At 40.3% G+C, this 16,046-nt stretch overlaps 1 protein-coding gene across 1 annotated transcript in view; it reads right to left on the reverse strand.

The window, feature by feature from the left end:
• LOC124595991 (leukocyte elastase inhibitor-like) overlaps positions 1–16,046 on the reverse strand; it is a 130,362-nt gene that overhangs the window by 87,450 nt on the left and 26,866 nt on the right. The gene's annotated exons all lie outside the window — the stretch shown is intronic.

Raw genomic sequence — 16,046 nt, forward strand, 5'->3', positions numbered from 1 at the left:
GAGATATAGTGTTGGTCAGAACTAAAGAAAAACTGAGTGAAATTTATGGGAAAACCAAAAAATTATTTGTACTGTATCATGGGCCATTTGAAGTAACATAGTGCCCACATCCTAAAGCCTATAGTCTGGGATACCCGATGTCAAAGAAACCTTTGGGTCTGCAAAATGTAACTGAGCTGAACAGGTATACTGAAAAGTGAATGAAGAGAATACAATGTGCTCAAGGGTATATGAAGCATATATTTATTATCATGTTGTATAGTTGTAAGTAATTTTGTGGGTTTCTAATTAAGTGTTTCTGCATGGTACATAAATGAAGAGTAACACTATTTTCTCAGCTGACACTGGTGGAACTGATGGCAGAAGTTTCATTTAGAAGAGGATTATAGGAATTTTACTCTTCATGAGAACACATGAATGGGTGTACTGTATAATAAAAAAAAATTAAGCGATTTGTTATCTGTATACATGTGGAAATGTAGAGAAATTTAGGTTTATATAATCATATGATTGTCACAAAGGTTATTGACATTATTACCATTATTGTTTATAGTAAATTGTAACAAGTGAGTCCACCACAAAAGTCATACTCTTGATATACCAGATGAAAGACGATAATGCCTGCAATATTTTTACAATCAAGTAACTATAAAAATGTTATGGCATTATTTATTAAATAAATTAAATTGTTCATAACTATGAACTCACCCACAGAGACACAAATCATCTTATCAACACGAGTCTTTCCTTAATATTCCAGTAACTTTCAACATGTACTGAATAGTACTTGTGATTTATAAAATAGTTCAAGTTAGTATTTTGCATGGTGCTGAATGTGACAATTTGTGTGTTTCAAATTCGTTTGAAATTGTTAAAATAATGTATAAATGAATTAGTTAAGAGACTGGAAAATGATTACAAAGATCTTTGTATGCTTTATCATAAGTAATTATACACTACTGGCCATTAAAATTGCTACACCAAGAAGAAATGCAGATGATAAACGGGTATTCATTGGAAAAATATATTAAACTAGAACTGACATGCGATCAAATTTTCACGCAATTTGGGTGCATAGATCCTGAGAAATCAGTACCCAGAACAACCACCTCTGGCCGTAATAACGGTCTTGATACGCCTGGGCATTGAGTCAAACAGAGATTGGATGGCATGTACAGGTACAACTGCCCATGCAGCTTCAACACGATACTACATTTCATCAAGAGTAGGGACTAGCGTATTGTGATGAGCCAGTTGCTCGGCCACCATTGACCAGACGTTTTCAGTTAGTGAGAGATCTGGAGAATATGCTGGCCAGGGCAGCAGTCGGATATTTTCTGTATCCAGAAAGGCCCGTACAGGACCTGCAACATGCGATCGTGCATTATCCTGGTGAAATGTAGGGTTTTGCAGGGATCAAATGAAGGATAGAACCACAGGTCATAACACATCTGAAATGTAATGTCCACAGTTCAAAGTGCCGTCAATGCGAACAAGAGGTGACAGACGTGTAACCAATGGCACCCCATACGATCGCGCCGGGTGATACACCAGTATGGCGATGATGAATACACGCTTCCAATGGGCATTCACCATGATGTCGCCAAACACAGATGCAACCATCATGATGCTGTAAACAGAACCTGGATTCATCTGAAAATATGACGTTTTGCCATTCGTGCACCCAGGTTCGTCGTCGAGTACACCATCACAGGCGCTACTGTCTGTGATGCAGCGTCAAGGGTAACCGCAGCCATGGTCTCTGAGCTGATAGTCCATGCTGCTGCAAACGTCATCTAACTGTTCATGCAGATGGCTGTTTTGCGAACGTCCTCATCTGTTGACTCAGGGATCGAGACATGGCTGCACGATCTGTTACAGCCATGAGGATAAGATGCCTGTCATCTCGACTGCTAGTGATACGAGGCTGTTGGGATCCAGCACAGCATTCCATATTACCCTCCTGAACCCACCGATTCCATATTCTGCTAACAGTCAGTGGATCTTGACCAACGCAAGCAGCAATGTCGTGATACGATAAACCGCAATCGCGATAGGCTACAATCCGACCTTTATCAAAGTCGGAAACGTGATGGTACGGATTTCACGTCCTTACACGAGGCATCACAACAACGTTTCACCAGCCAACGCCGGTCAACTGCTGTTTGTGTGTGAGAAATCTGTTGGAAACTTTCCTCATGCCAGTACGTTTTAGGTGTCGCCACCGGCGCCAACCTTGTGTGAATGCTCTGAAAAGCTAATCATTTGCATACCACAAATCTTCTTCCTGTCAGTTAAATTTCGCATCTGTAGCACATATTCGTGGTGTAGCAATTTTAATGGCCAGTAGTGTATGAAACTGTTATGAAAATTAAGAGTGGTGATCAGGGTCAAACATTGTTGTTTTGTCAGAACCTGAGCGCAGAACCTAATCCATGGAGTGACGTCATCAGGGTTCCCCTTGGAAGAAGATATCAACACTCATGAACAGTAGGTCAAAAGGTGATGACCTCCTCCTCCTGGGATCAAAGTATCTGCATTGAATCGAGGAGTGGTCATGTGACTGAACCTTTAAATAAGCATGTGGGGCAGAGCTCGTGGTCTTTTGCCTATCCTCTTGTATCTGGAGTGTTGGTGAGGCATTTCATCTGAAGCTGATAATTATCAGTGCTTATACTGTGAATTTTATTGCATGTATTGGGACTTGTACATTGTGATTTGTTTGGGCCACCATTCGCACACATTGTTCTTCTCTATAAAAATAATAAAAAGAGATTTATATAAAACTTAAAATCAATTGTTTCGAGCAATGTTGTTATCCTTTGGAATTTTGACCAACAGGTCCAACCTGAGTACATCTTTTATTAAATTATTCACTAATGTCTCACTGCTACTATTAGGCTTTGGTATTAATATCATTATACTGTGTTATTGGGCAAAATAGCGATGGTGTATGGCCTACCCCTATTGATGTTAGTGAGCCACACTCTAAGTTAATGGCCATACACAGCCCACACATGGGGGAACAGGAGAAAATGTCCTAGAGGACTCACAGTACGAAGATCCCACAGGGTAACTTCATCCTTTTCACCTCTCATGGAAATATCAGGCACTAAAACAGTTTTAAAAAATCTTTGTGTGGCACCAATGACTTGGTCTAAATTGTGATGAGGTATCACATGCTAACACAGAAATCAAAGACTTGATCTTGGGCAAGAATTATCAACATTAGCAAAATGTATTGCCACCATCTGACTGTTGGCCTTAGCTACAACTTTCAGCAAAGCAGCACCAGTAAAAGCAATAATTTTGTAAGAATACCACCAAATTGTGTTTTGTAAAGTGGATTTTTAAAATATAGTACACAAAAGAATTCTTTCAACAATCTGCACTTCATTTCTTTAACAATGTACCACAGATCGTCTACACTGAACAGCTATTCCATGACTTAACTGCCTATGACTATAAAGTAACGTAATACTTCACCAACAGATAACTGGAACACAAGTCTGTAAGACTGCACTTCCAATCTGTAATAATTAACTTCAGAATTAATTAATAAAATATATAATGCCACCTATTCCAATATTATGGTTACTTGCCAAACAATACTGTTTTTTATCGGAATAATGCGTTACAGTTCTCTGTTATTAGTATCTGATAGAAGCATGCCATCAAACTCTCCTAGTCAGCAAAAGCTTGCATCCTGTTTCACTACTACAACAAAAGAACACAATTCTCAACTGAGGAATGATTAGATAGGGCATCCACGAGTCGTCATGTCACAGGGGGAAAAGTTACGTCATCGTCGTCATCATCTAAGACTGATTATGCCTTTCAGCGTTCAGTCTGGAGCATAGCCCCCCTTATAAAATTCCTCCATGATCCCCTATTCAGTGCTAACATTGGTGCCTCTTCTGATGTTAAACCTATTACTTCAAAATCATTCTTAACCGAATCCAGGTACCTTCTCCTTGGTCTGCCCCGACTCCTCCTGCCCTTTACTGCTGAACCCATGAGTCTCTTGGGTAACCTTGCTTCTCCCATGCGTGTAACATGACCCCACCATCTAAGCCTGTTCGCCCTGACTGCTACATCTATAGAGTTCATTCCCAGTTTTTCTTTGATTTCCTCATTGTGGACACCCTCATGCCATTGTTCCCATCTACTAGTACCTACAATCATCCTAGCTACTTTCATATTCATAACCTCAACCTTGTTGATAAGGTAACCTGAATCCACCCAGCTTTCGCTCCCATACAACAAAGTTGGTCGAAAGATTGAACGGTGCACAGATAACTTAGTCTTGGTACTGACTTACTTCTTGCAGAAGAGAGTAGATCGTAGCTGAGTGCTCACTGCATTAGCTTTGCTACACCTCGCTTCCACTATGTTGCCATCCTGTGAGAATATGCATCCTAAGTACTTGAAACCGTCCACCTGTTCTAACTTTGTTCCTCCTATTTGGCACTCAATCCGTTTATATTTCTTTCCCACTGACATTACTTTCGTTTTAGAGATGCTAATCTTCATACCGTAGTCCTTACATTTCTGATCTAGCTCTGAAATATTACTCTGCAAACTTTCAATCGAATCTGCCATCACCACTAAGTCATCTGCATATGCAAGACTGCTTATTTTGTGTTCACATATCTTAATCTCACACAGCCAGTCTATTGTTTTCAACATATGATCCATAAATAATATGAACAACAGTGGAGACAGGTTGCAGCCTTGTCTTACCCCTGAAACTACTCTGAACCATGAACTCAATTTACCGTCAACTCTAAACTGCTGCCTGACTATCCATGCAAAGACCTTTAATTGCTTGCAAAAGTTTGCCTCCTATTCCATAATCTCGTAGAACGGACAATAACTTCCTCCTAGGAACCCAGTCATATGCCTTTTCTAGATCTATAAAGCATAGATACAATTCCCTGTTCCACTTCTCCATTATTTGCCGTAAGCTAAAGATCTGGTCCTGACAACTTCTAAGAGGCCTAAACCCACACTGATTTTCATCCAATTGGTCCTCAACTAATACTCGCACTTTCCTTTCACCAATACCTGAGAAGATTTTACCCACAACGCTGATTAAAGAGATACCTCTGTAGTTGTTACAATCTTTTCTGTTTCCATGTTTAAAGATTGGTGTGATTACTGCATTTTGTCCAGTCTGATGGAACCTGTCTCTACTCCCAGACCAATTCAGTTATCCTGTGTAGCCATTTAAGACCTGACATTCCACTGTATTTGATGAGTTCCGACTTAATTTCATCCACGCCAGCTGCTTTATTGCACTGCAATCTATTGACCATTTTCTCCACTTCCTCAAATGTGATCCTATTTCCATCATCATTCCTATCCCACTCTACCTCGAAATCTGAAACATTACTGATCGTATTTTCACCTACATTGAGCAACTCTTCAAAATATTCCCTCCATCTGCCCAAGGCATCCACAGGATTCACCAGCAGTTTTCCTGACCTGTAAAAAATACTTGTCATTTCCTTCTTACCTCCCTTTCGAAGACTGCTAATTACACTCCAGAATGGTTTTCCAGCAGCTTGACCCATAGTCTCCAATCTGTTTCCAAAGTCTTCCCAAGATTTCTTCTTGGATGCTGCAATTATCTGTTTGGCTTTGTTTCTTTCTTCAACATAACTTTCTCTGTCTACCTGAGTTCTAGTATGTAGCCATTTTTGATACGCCTTCTTTTTCCTTTTACAGGCTGCCCTGACTATGTCATTCCACCATGCTGTTTGCTTCATCCTACTTTTACACACTACTGTTCCAAGACATTCTTTAGCCACTTCTAGTACTGTGTCCCTGTACCTTGTCCATTCCTTTTCCAATGACTGTAATTGACTACATTCAACTAACTGGTACCTTTCTGAGATCGCTGTTATGTATTTGTGCCTGATTTCCTTATCCTGAAGTTCCTCCTCTCTTATCCTCCTACATACGGACCTGACCCCCTGCACTTTCGGCCTCACAATCCCAATTTCACTGCAGATTAAATAATGATCAGTGTCATCAAAGAATCCCCTGAATACACGTGTGTCCCTCACAGCCTTCCTGAATTCCTGATCTGTTGTTATATAGTCAATGACAGATCTGGTTCCCCTGCGTTCCCAAGTATACCGGTGAATGTTCTTATGTTTAAAAAAGGAGTTTGTGATTACTAAGCCCATACTGGCACAGAAATCCAAGAGTTGTTTCCCGTTTCTGTTGGCCTCCATATCCTCTCCAAATTTACCCATAACCTTTTCATACCCTTCTGTTCGATTTCCAATCCTGGCGTTAAAATCACCCAGGAGCAGAACACTGTCCTTGTCCTTTACTCTAACAACTACATCACTGAGTGCCTCATAAAAACTATCCATCTTATCTTGATCTGTCCCTTCACAATGCGAATATACTGACACAATCCTAATTTTCTTGCTAGACACTGTCAAATCTATCCACATCAGTCGTTCGTTTACATACCTTACTGCAAATACGCTGGGTGCCATTTCTTTCCTGATGTAAAGCCCTACACCCCATTGTGCTATTCCTGCTTTGACTCCTGACAGGTAGACCTTGTATTCTCCCACTTCCTCTTCTTTCTCACCCCTTACCCAAATGTCACGGACAGCTAAAACGTCCAGCCCCATCTTACTTGCAGCCTCTGCCAGCTCTACCTTCTTCCCAGAGTAGCCCCCATTGATATTAATAGCTCCCCATCTCATTACCATTTGTTTGCCAAGTCGTATCTTAGGAGTCCCTGGTTTGTCAGTTAGGGGTGGGACTCCGTCACCTCCAAAGGTCCGAGGCATTTTGCTCTGATTATTGCCAGCATCATATTTAAAGTACCAGGGGAGCAGGTTGCTAGCCTTACTTGCCCCGAGTCCCATTGGGTTTTACCCCTAACGGCTGAGGGACTAACTGGTGGATTTGGTAGTCTTTGCCGTATGAGCACAAAGGTGACCATGACTCAGAATATGTCCGAGATGCCCACCCTTATTCCAAAGTAACTGGTATCCCGACTGTCGGGACCACTTACTTGGCCACGCATACGTTACCCGTGGTTCATGAACTAGGACATGACTACAGGAACCCATACCATGAACCACAAAAATTACATATGTATAAATAATTTGGCAAGAAGATATTTTCATCTGCAGAAATATTTTCCTTCTTTGTCATAGAAGAGTGTTCATGGCAGTGGACACAAGTAGATATGAGGTAGAAGGTGATCATACTTCTTTGCAGGTCATATGATGGTGGTAAAATAATCAAATGAACAGAATCACAATACAGCAGTCTGTATTAATATTAAATCAAAGGCACAAACATGAAGTTGTTTCAAAAATAAGTAATAACACCTTTGTATATTTTCAGGGTATACAAAGGTGTTATTACTTATTTTTGAAACAACTTCATATTTATGCCTTTGATTCAATTTTAATACAGACTGTTGTATTGTGATTCTGTTCATTTGATTATTTTACCACTATCATATGACCTTCAAAGAAGTATGTTCACCTTCTATACCTCATATCTACTTGTGCCCACTGCCATGAACACTCTTCTATGAAAAAGAATTGTATATTTTCAGGGTCCCGTGTGGGGTTTGCTAGTCCCCCATCGGGCACCTCCCCAGGTGGCGGATAGGGGAATGCTCTCATAATGTATGGAGACTGCGGTCAGCGCCATGAATTTGGAACCGGTTTCTACACTCATAAAACAATAGATGACTCAGTAAGGGAGTTCAAACATGTTAATAACCGTACATCATACATAACTATTCAGACGCAGTGGTTAGACATTACATTTCTAAATGCACACGCACCCACAGAAAATAAGGATGACAACATGAAAGAAGAATTCTACAGCCAACTGGAACAAACGTACAACTTTTTAAGTAGGCACAATGTGAAAATAGTGTTAGGAGATTTTAACGCCGAAGTAGGAAAGGAAGAAATCTACAAACCAACCACTGGAAATTTTAGCTTACACGAGGAAAGTTCAGAGAACGGGGTTCGACTTATAAACTTTGCAGTGACAAATGGCCTCACGATAAGCAGTACAAAATTTCACGAGATGGAAAGGTAGTCAATCAAATAGATCATGTCGCTATCCAGAAATGATTCCAAAACAGCATTAAAGATGTCAGAACCTTTAGGGGAGCAGATTGCGACACAGACCACATGTTAATAATATCAAAAATGAAAGTGAAACTCAAAAGGAAAGTAAATAGAAATAGAGAAGAAATTACAAGATATAACATAGGAAATGTGGTGAAAGTAGATATAAAAGAAAATTTTGCAAAAGAAATTAAAAGCAACCTAACAAAACCAAGACTGACCAATGCAGGAACACAGGATGTCGAAATCAGATGGAGACACCTGAAGGGCTGTATTCAAGAAGCAGCTTCCAAAATCGTAGGTGAAAGAAAACGACCTAATAAAATTTGGTTTAACACAAAGTGTCAAGAAAAAGTGCTGGAAAGAAGAAATGCGAGGAATGTATGGATTAAAGAATGGGACAATGTGACATTGAAGGTAAGATACTATAAACTCCGCCATGAAACGCAAAGAACCCTAAGACATTAGAAAAGGGAATACTATAACAATATGATCAGAGAAGCAGAGGATGATTTCCATCACAGGACAAGACAGATTTATCAAAATATAAAAAAATCCTTTGGTAAATTCAATAAAAGGGAACAGTTTATAAAGGATCAATATGGAAAAATATTGACCAACAAAAGTGACATACAAAACAGATGGAAGACATACTTTTCACAACTTCTCAATTGCAATGACTCACACTCTTACTTTAAATTGGAAGAACCTGATACAATAGATACAGCTGATACAGTTACTACTCCGTCAGTAAATGAAATACAGCAAGCAATAAAGAAATTAAAGAGTAACAAGGCTTGTGGCGAGGACAAGATATACGCTGAGTTATTAAAGAATGGAGGCCCACAATTGGAATTAGAAATACAGGCGTTAACAGAAACAATTTGGGAGACGGAAACCATTCCTGCAGACTGGAAAACTGCAATTGTGTGCCCCATATTTAAGAAGAATGATCCACTAGTTTGTGATAACTACAGAGGAATTGCCTTACAGGATGTCACCTACAAAATCTTATCAAACTGCCTATTAAACAGGCTGATACCAATAACAGAAGAACTGGTTGGGGACTACCAATGCGGTTTCCGCAGAAACAGATCCACATTAGATCACTTACTCACTCTAAGACAAGTAACTGAGAAAGCATGGAAATTCAATGTAGATGTCCATATATTATTCATAGATTTTAAAAAGGCCTATGATAGCATACACTGACAGACACTCCTAAATATAATGAAGTAATTTAAAATACCATCAAAATTAATCAGATTAGTTAAAAGTGTATCACTGCAACTTTATGTCGCATAAAGACACCAGTGGGAGGAACTGAAGATTTTAAGGTGTACTCTGGACTGAGACAAGGGGATGCCATTTCACCTATTTTATTTAACCTTGTCCTAGAGAAGATTGATAAAGAATTTTCTAAAACCAGTTGACAAGGGATCCAGCTAAAGGATGTGAACATAACAAGACTTGCCTATGCAGATGATGTAGCACTAATAAGTAGTTCCTAAACAGAAGTAATCAGAACGATGCAAAATTACTACAAAATTGCTGAGAAAACAGGATTACATGTTAATGAAGAAAAGACAGAATACCTGCCCATAAGTAAGAAAACCAGAAAAGATGCACCACTGACTGGATTCAATTTCAAGACTGTTGACCACATCAAGTACCTAGGGAGTATTTTTAGTAATAACAACAGAACAGATATAGAAATAGATGCCCATTTATCAACAGCAAACAAGACACTTTTTAGTTTCATCAAAAGTCTAAGAAAAAGATCACTTAGCAGTAACTTCAAAATCCGCTTACATCAATCTACCATTATACCTTTGATGTTATACGGATGTGAAACATTAACATTTAGAAAGAAAGATGAAGAAAAACTGTTAATATTCGAAGGAAAAGTTGTTGTTGTTGTTGTGGTCTTCAGTCCTGAGACTGGTTTGATGCAGCTCTCCATGCCATACAGTAAAGCTGCATGCCCTCGGGAAAAATTACGGCTGTAGTTTCCCCTTGCTTTCAGCCGTTCGCAGTACCAGCACAGCAAGGCCGTTTTGGTTATTGTTACAAGGCCAGATCAGTCAATCATCCAGACTGTTGCCCTTGCAACTACTGAAAAGGCTGCTGCCCCTCTTCAGGAACCACACGTTTGTCTGGCCTCTCAACAGATACCCCTCCGTTGTGGTTGCACCTACGGTACGGCTATCTGTATCGCTGAGGCATGCAAGCCTCCCCGGGGAGGGGGGGGGGGGGGGGGGGGGGGAAGTACAAAGGAAAATTTTTGGACCTGTATACGATGAAAATAACATGTAATGGAGAATAAGAAGAAATGAAGAATTAAGAGGGCTGTACAAACACCGTAACATTGTCGAAGTGCTCAAGAGGAGAAGGTTGAATTGGGCAGGCCATATAGCAAGAATGACAGAGAATAGACTACCTAAAATGGCATTCAGCAGAACAATAGAAGGAACGAGGAGAAGAGCGAGAGCGAGAATCAGATGGAGGGATAACATTTGGGAGGACCCAAGCGCCTACGTCATAAGAACAAAAATTGCCGATATTAAAGTCATCAACCTCTACAAACCCCCAACTCAGTCATGGAATGACTCTGCTATTTCCAACATACAACATCCTACAGTGATAATGGGCGATTTCAACAGCCACAGTACTCAGTAGGGATATAACAACACCAATGAGGATGGAAAGGGAGTAATGAAATGGGCGGACATAGAAGACGTCTTCTTGATCCATGATCTAAAGGATAAAGGGACTTTCCACTCAGCTAGATGGAAAAGAGACTACAACCCCGATCTGTGCTTTGTTTCCAGAGACGCCAAAAAGCTACCATTACGCTGCAATAAACAGATCTTGCCTGGTTTTCCTCATAGCCAGCACAGGCCCGTCCTGCTACATGTCGGTATACAGATTCCAATAGTGAGATCTACACCTAAACCTCGATGGAATTTTGGCAAGCCAACTGGGAAGCCTTTACCGCCAAAATGGACCACAACATCCAATGGATCCCACCCGCATCTAGGTGAAAGCTCCATTAAAACCTGTATGGGTGGCAACATACACCCCAAAGAGGTAGCAAACAGAATAGTTAACCTTACGAGAAAAACACCACGCAGCAACAAGGATAAGACTATGAAAGTAAAGAAAGAACTGAGAACCAAGCTCCGACAATCCACACCCGACAACAATTTCTCAAAAACCTTTACCATCCTAGAGATCACAGAAGCACTGAAAGAAATGAAAATGGGTAAAGCAGCTGGTTTAGATGAGGTCTACCCCGAGTTCTTACGGCACCTAGGACCTCGAGCTCTACTGTGGCTAACTCAGTTTTACAATGACATCCAACGAACGGAAACACTACCACCACTATTTAAACAAACCAAGATTGTCGCCATTCTTAAGCCTGGCAAAGATGGAAAGCTCCCAGAGGACTATAGACCTATAGCTCTTCTAAGTGTATGCTACAAACTATTGGAGAGACTTATTCTCAACAGAATAAAACCCATTGCTGAGACTTTCATTCCTATTGAACAAGCCGGATTTAGACCCGGTTGGAGCTGCCGTGATCAAGTACTATCTCTTACCACACGTATTGAGAGTGGATTCCAAAGGAAGAAAAAGACAGTCGCCGTGTTCATAGATCTATCGTCAGCATATGACACAGTGTGGAGGGAGGCAATGATTCTTAAACTCCAACGCATTATTCCTTGCAAGAAAACGGCTACGCTAATCAACAATATGCTTTCAAATAGATTTTTTGAAGTACACCTAGATGGAGAGATACGCAAGAAATATAGGTTAAATGATGGCCTGCCCCAAGGATCCGTGCTAGCTCAATTACTTTTTAATATATATACATCAGACCTACCAGAGACATCTAAGAAGTTTATCTATCCAGACGATATTGCTCTCACATATCAACATCAAGACTTCCACAATTCCGAAAGAATCATTGAGGAAGACCTTATCAAAATGGATGAATATTTTGAAACATGGAGGCTCAGACCTAATACTTCTAAAACCCAAGTCTCCTGTTTCCACCTCAACAAGTCAGGCAAACTATGCACCCCACGTAGAGTTCAGAGGCCAGCTGCTTAACTACAATCCCCTCCCAAAGTATCTGGGAATTACATTGGACCGATCTCTGACATACAAGGAGCACTTATAAAAATGCGCAGCAAAAATCAAAACCAGAAATAATGTCCTACACAAACTCACTGGAAGTAGTTGGGGAGCAAGCGCCACATCTCAGAACATCTGCTCTTGCACTAGTATATTCGGTGGCTGAATACTGCGCTCTGGTCTGGCTAAATAGCACTCATACAGCAACGGTGGACACCCAGCTAAACGACACCATGAGGCTCATCTCAGGCACTATTAAACCGACGCCCCACCAATGGCTCCCGGTACTGGCTAACATAGCCCCACCTCATCTAAGGCGAAGATCTGCACTGAAAAGGGAATGGCAAAAGTGTGCTAACAACTGTGACCTACCCTTACACGAAGACTGCAAGAATCCCAGCCACAGGCTCAAGTCCCATAGGCCATCATGGAGATTAGGGCAACAGCTGATCGAGGACAATTATGATATCGACGAAGCCTGGCGTCGGGAATGGGATATGTCTAACCCTGATCACCTTAACTTAGTCTCGGACCCAACCGTACGGCCCGAGGGCTTCGGTCTTCCCAGAAAATCTTGGACAACTTTAAATCGTATCCGAACAGGCTATGGTAGGTGTAATTATTGGAAGCACAAATGGGGACAGACTGACTCACCCAACTGCGACTGTGGGAATCCACAAACTCTACATCATATCACACACAATTTGGAAAGATCTTTGACATGCAGTAACATTTAAGCTGCATACTTTTGTATTATTTAAAGTTGAATTCCACGAAGCACCGCATGTTACTTTCCAAAGCATCGAAATCAAGATTGTGGTGCGCCTTTGTAAGCCAGTCATACGTCATGCCATGTGGTCTCGCCAGCCGATGACAGTGGATATTCAGAGCATAGGACACGTGGTGTAGTCAGCCAATAGCAACATCACTTAAGTAGTGTGAACATACAAATAGGAAAAGTTAATGGTTTAAATTAATATACACAATGTTGCTACAAGAACAGCAAAGCTCTCACATATAATATTGGTTTCGGAGATTAATAAGCTGCAAGAGAAGCTAAGCTTTCACACATAATGTTGATCTTTTGCATACAAGATACATCACACAAATGTGCCAATAAAATTTTTAATAATGACATAAATGTCTGATCTTCTATGCTCGAAATCATCTAACTGGCACATCATCAAAGAGTTGATTTTGAAATGAGAGTCAAATGCTCTGTGATTCAAGAAATTCATCTTACATTCTCATACATAGTTCATCTTGCATAAAAGGGAATTTACTTTGAAAGTACCACTTTTCTAACCACCATTCACAATATTTTCCCGTGATCTGTTAGAAACAGGCTTGTTCCAGCAGTTGCCAGAGAGCGCCAGATAACAAGCATCACTGCGTTTGGTGCAGCTACAATGATGTAGGAAGCCTGTATGTTCATACACGTAAAACATTAAAAGATCTTACATTATGTCATAAAAGAAACAAGACATCAGAGGACACTCCGAAAGCATCAGAATTTTGTGAACGAAACTACAATGCATGATCCAGCTTAAAGTGCACATTCAGATGTCCAGATTCCCAATGAAATAGGCCTTGACCTGGTATTATGCTTTTCAGTGTGCTTTTCAGAATGTAAATTTTTTTGTAGTACCGGTATTGTATTATCTCATGTTTGGATCATTATTATGGCATAACCCTGTATGTACTAGAAGATGAAAATGTGCACTTGAAATGCTGCAAACAGTTGAAACTAGCCAATAGTGTGGAATTAAGCACTTCGTTTCAAATAAATTGACTGCCTCAGCGGAAAAGATTAATGAAAGCCAAATTTCTGTAGCAAGCCAACAGAAAAAACTTCATTGTTCTGAAAGGTGATTAATGCTAACAACACATTTTAGCCTCCCATAATTATGTGAACATATTTTATTCACTTGATAGCTACCGGCCACAGAAATCTGTTCTGTTTTTATTTGACATGAGAGCAGTAAACAAAGAGGAAGCAGTAAAATTACTAAACGTAAACACATGTCAGGTGGAGACTACCCACCTCCCCACTACAACTCAGACTGCTCTGCACATCAACCCCAGATTTACGATATTTCCAAACTGGGGCATCACTACATTCATGTTTTATTGCTCCAGTATTATTCTGCAGTAAAAGGATACAGTAATATTCCTTGTTAGAGTATTGGTTTTTACCAGTCAAAATTACAAAAATTTAACTGAAAACTGGAACAATGAAAAATTTCTGTAATTCCAAAAATTCCCATGTTTCTCCCTGTTTTCTCTTGGATGAAAAAATTACTGGGTTTTTCCCGCATCTTCTGGTTGTCCCGGATTGTATTGATTTTCTTTCCTTCACTCTGATATGAAATACAACATTTTTAGTATGGCATTACTAAATTTTAACAAGTTTACCCAACAATAATATTGCTCCTTGGCAGCACAATACAGGTTGTCCCAAAAAGAATGACCTGATTTTAAATAGAATTATTTATTAGGAAGAAGAGCTTAACACCAACAAATTGCATACTAAATTACTCAGGAAAGACAGAAGATCTTAATGTCACGAGGTAAGTGGGGAACATAAACACATTGTTTAACATATCCCCACAGGCAGAAATCACATGGTATTAAGATGGGGGACCTAGGAGCTCAAGAGTGTAAAGCCTGGTCTTGTGATCCTGAACACCCTATCTAACGTTGAGGCACATTGGCATTGAGAAAACAGCGCAGATTGTTGTGCCAGTGCAGTGGTGCTCCATCTTGCTGATAGATGAAATAGATGAATAACCAGTTCCATAGCATTGCAAGATATGATTGTCCTGTTACGGTTTCTTCCTCAAAAAAGTAGGGTCCATAAACCTTGCTTTGCGAAACAGCACAAAAAACATTCACTTTTGGTGAATCACGTACATGTTCAATTGTTTCATGAGGATTCTTGAGCCCTCATACACGCACATTATGACGGTGAACCTTACCGCTAATATGGAAAGTTGCCTCATTGCTGAATATTAACTGTGACATAAAAGCGTCATCTTCTATGTGCTCTAGACTAGCATTGCTAAAGTCCACTCGCTCCACTTTGTCAGTATCTCAAAGAGCTTGTACCAGTTGAAATTGGTACGGTTTGAGGGCTAAATGACGCTGTAACACACACCACACTGTCAGGTGCAGTAATGCAAGTTCCCGGCTAGCACGACGCGTAGACTTGCAGGGGCTCCGCTCAAATGCTCGTCGAATTTGCTCCACCGTTTGTTCAGGAACACATGATTGGCCAGGACTTTTGCCTTTACAGAGGCACCCTGTTTCTTCAAGCTGCTGCTTCCACTGCTGAATGTTCTTTGGCGACGGTGGTTTAGCACGAAATCGAATATGAAACACCCGCTGAACTGCGATCACTAATGGAGTATGACTAAATTCAATAACACAATACGTCTTCTGTTGCATGGACGCCATATTGCACGAGACTGGCTGGACGCTCCAAGTCAGTGCTCATAGCAACATCTAGCGGATTTTTTCTGAAACTCTAGACCATGCCAATTACAGCTAGTGCTGTTTCAGTTACCTAGTGACATTTGTCTGAATATTATTACAAGTTAAAATCAGGTCATTCTTTTTGGGACACCCAGTATAATAAATATACAGCATGGTCAGGAACAGTCTGAAAAGCTTGTAAGGGTGTCACAGGGAGGCTGTGCTGAGAAATAATTAAGGAAAAAATTCGATACATTGCACCATATACAATTAGCATTGAAGTTAGCCAATCAGGCCGATGCA

The sequence above is a fragment of the Schistocerca americana genome, chromosome 2, assembly GCF_021461395.2.
Source record: "Schistocerca americana isolate TAMUIC-IGC-003095 chromosome 2, iqSchAmer2.1, whole genome shotgun sequence".
Lineage (NCBI taxonomy): Eukaryota > Metazoa > Arthropoda > Insecta > Orthoptera > Acrididae > Schistocerca > Schistocerca americana.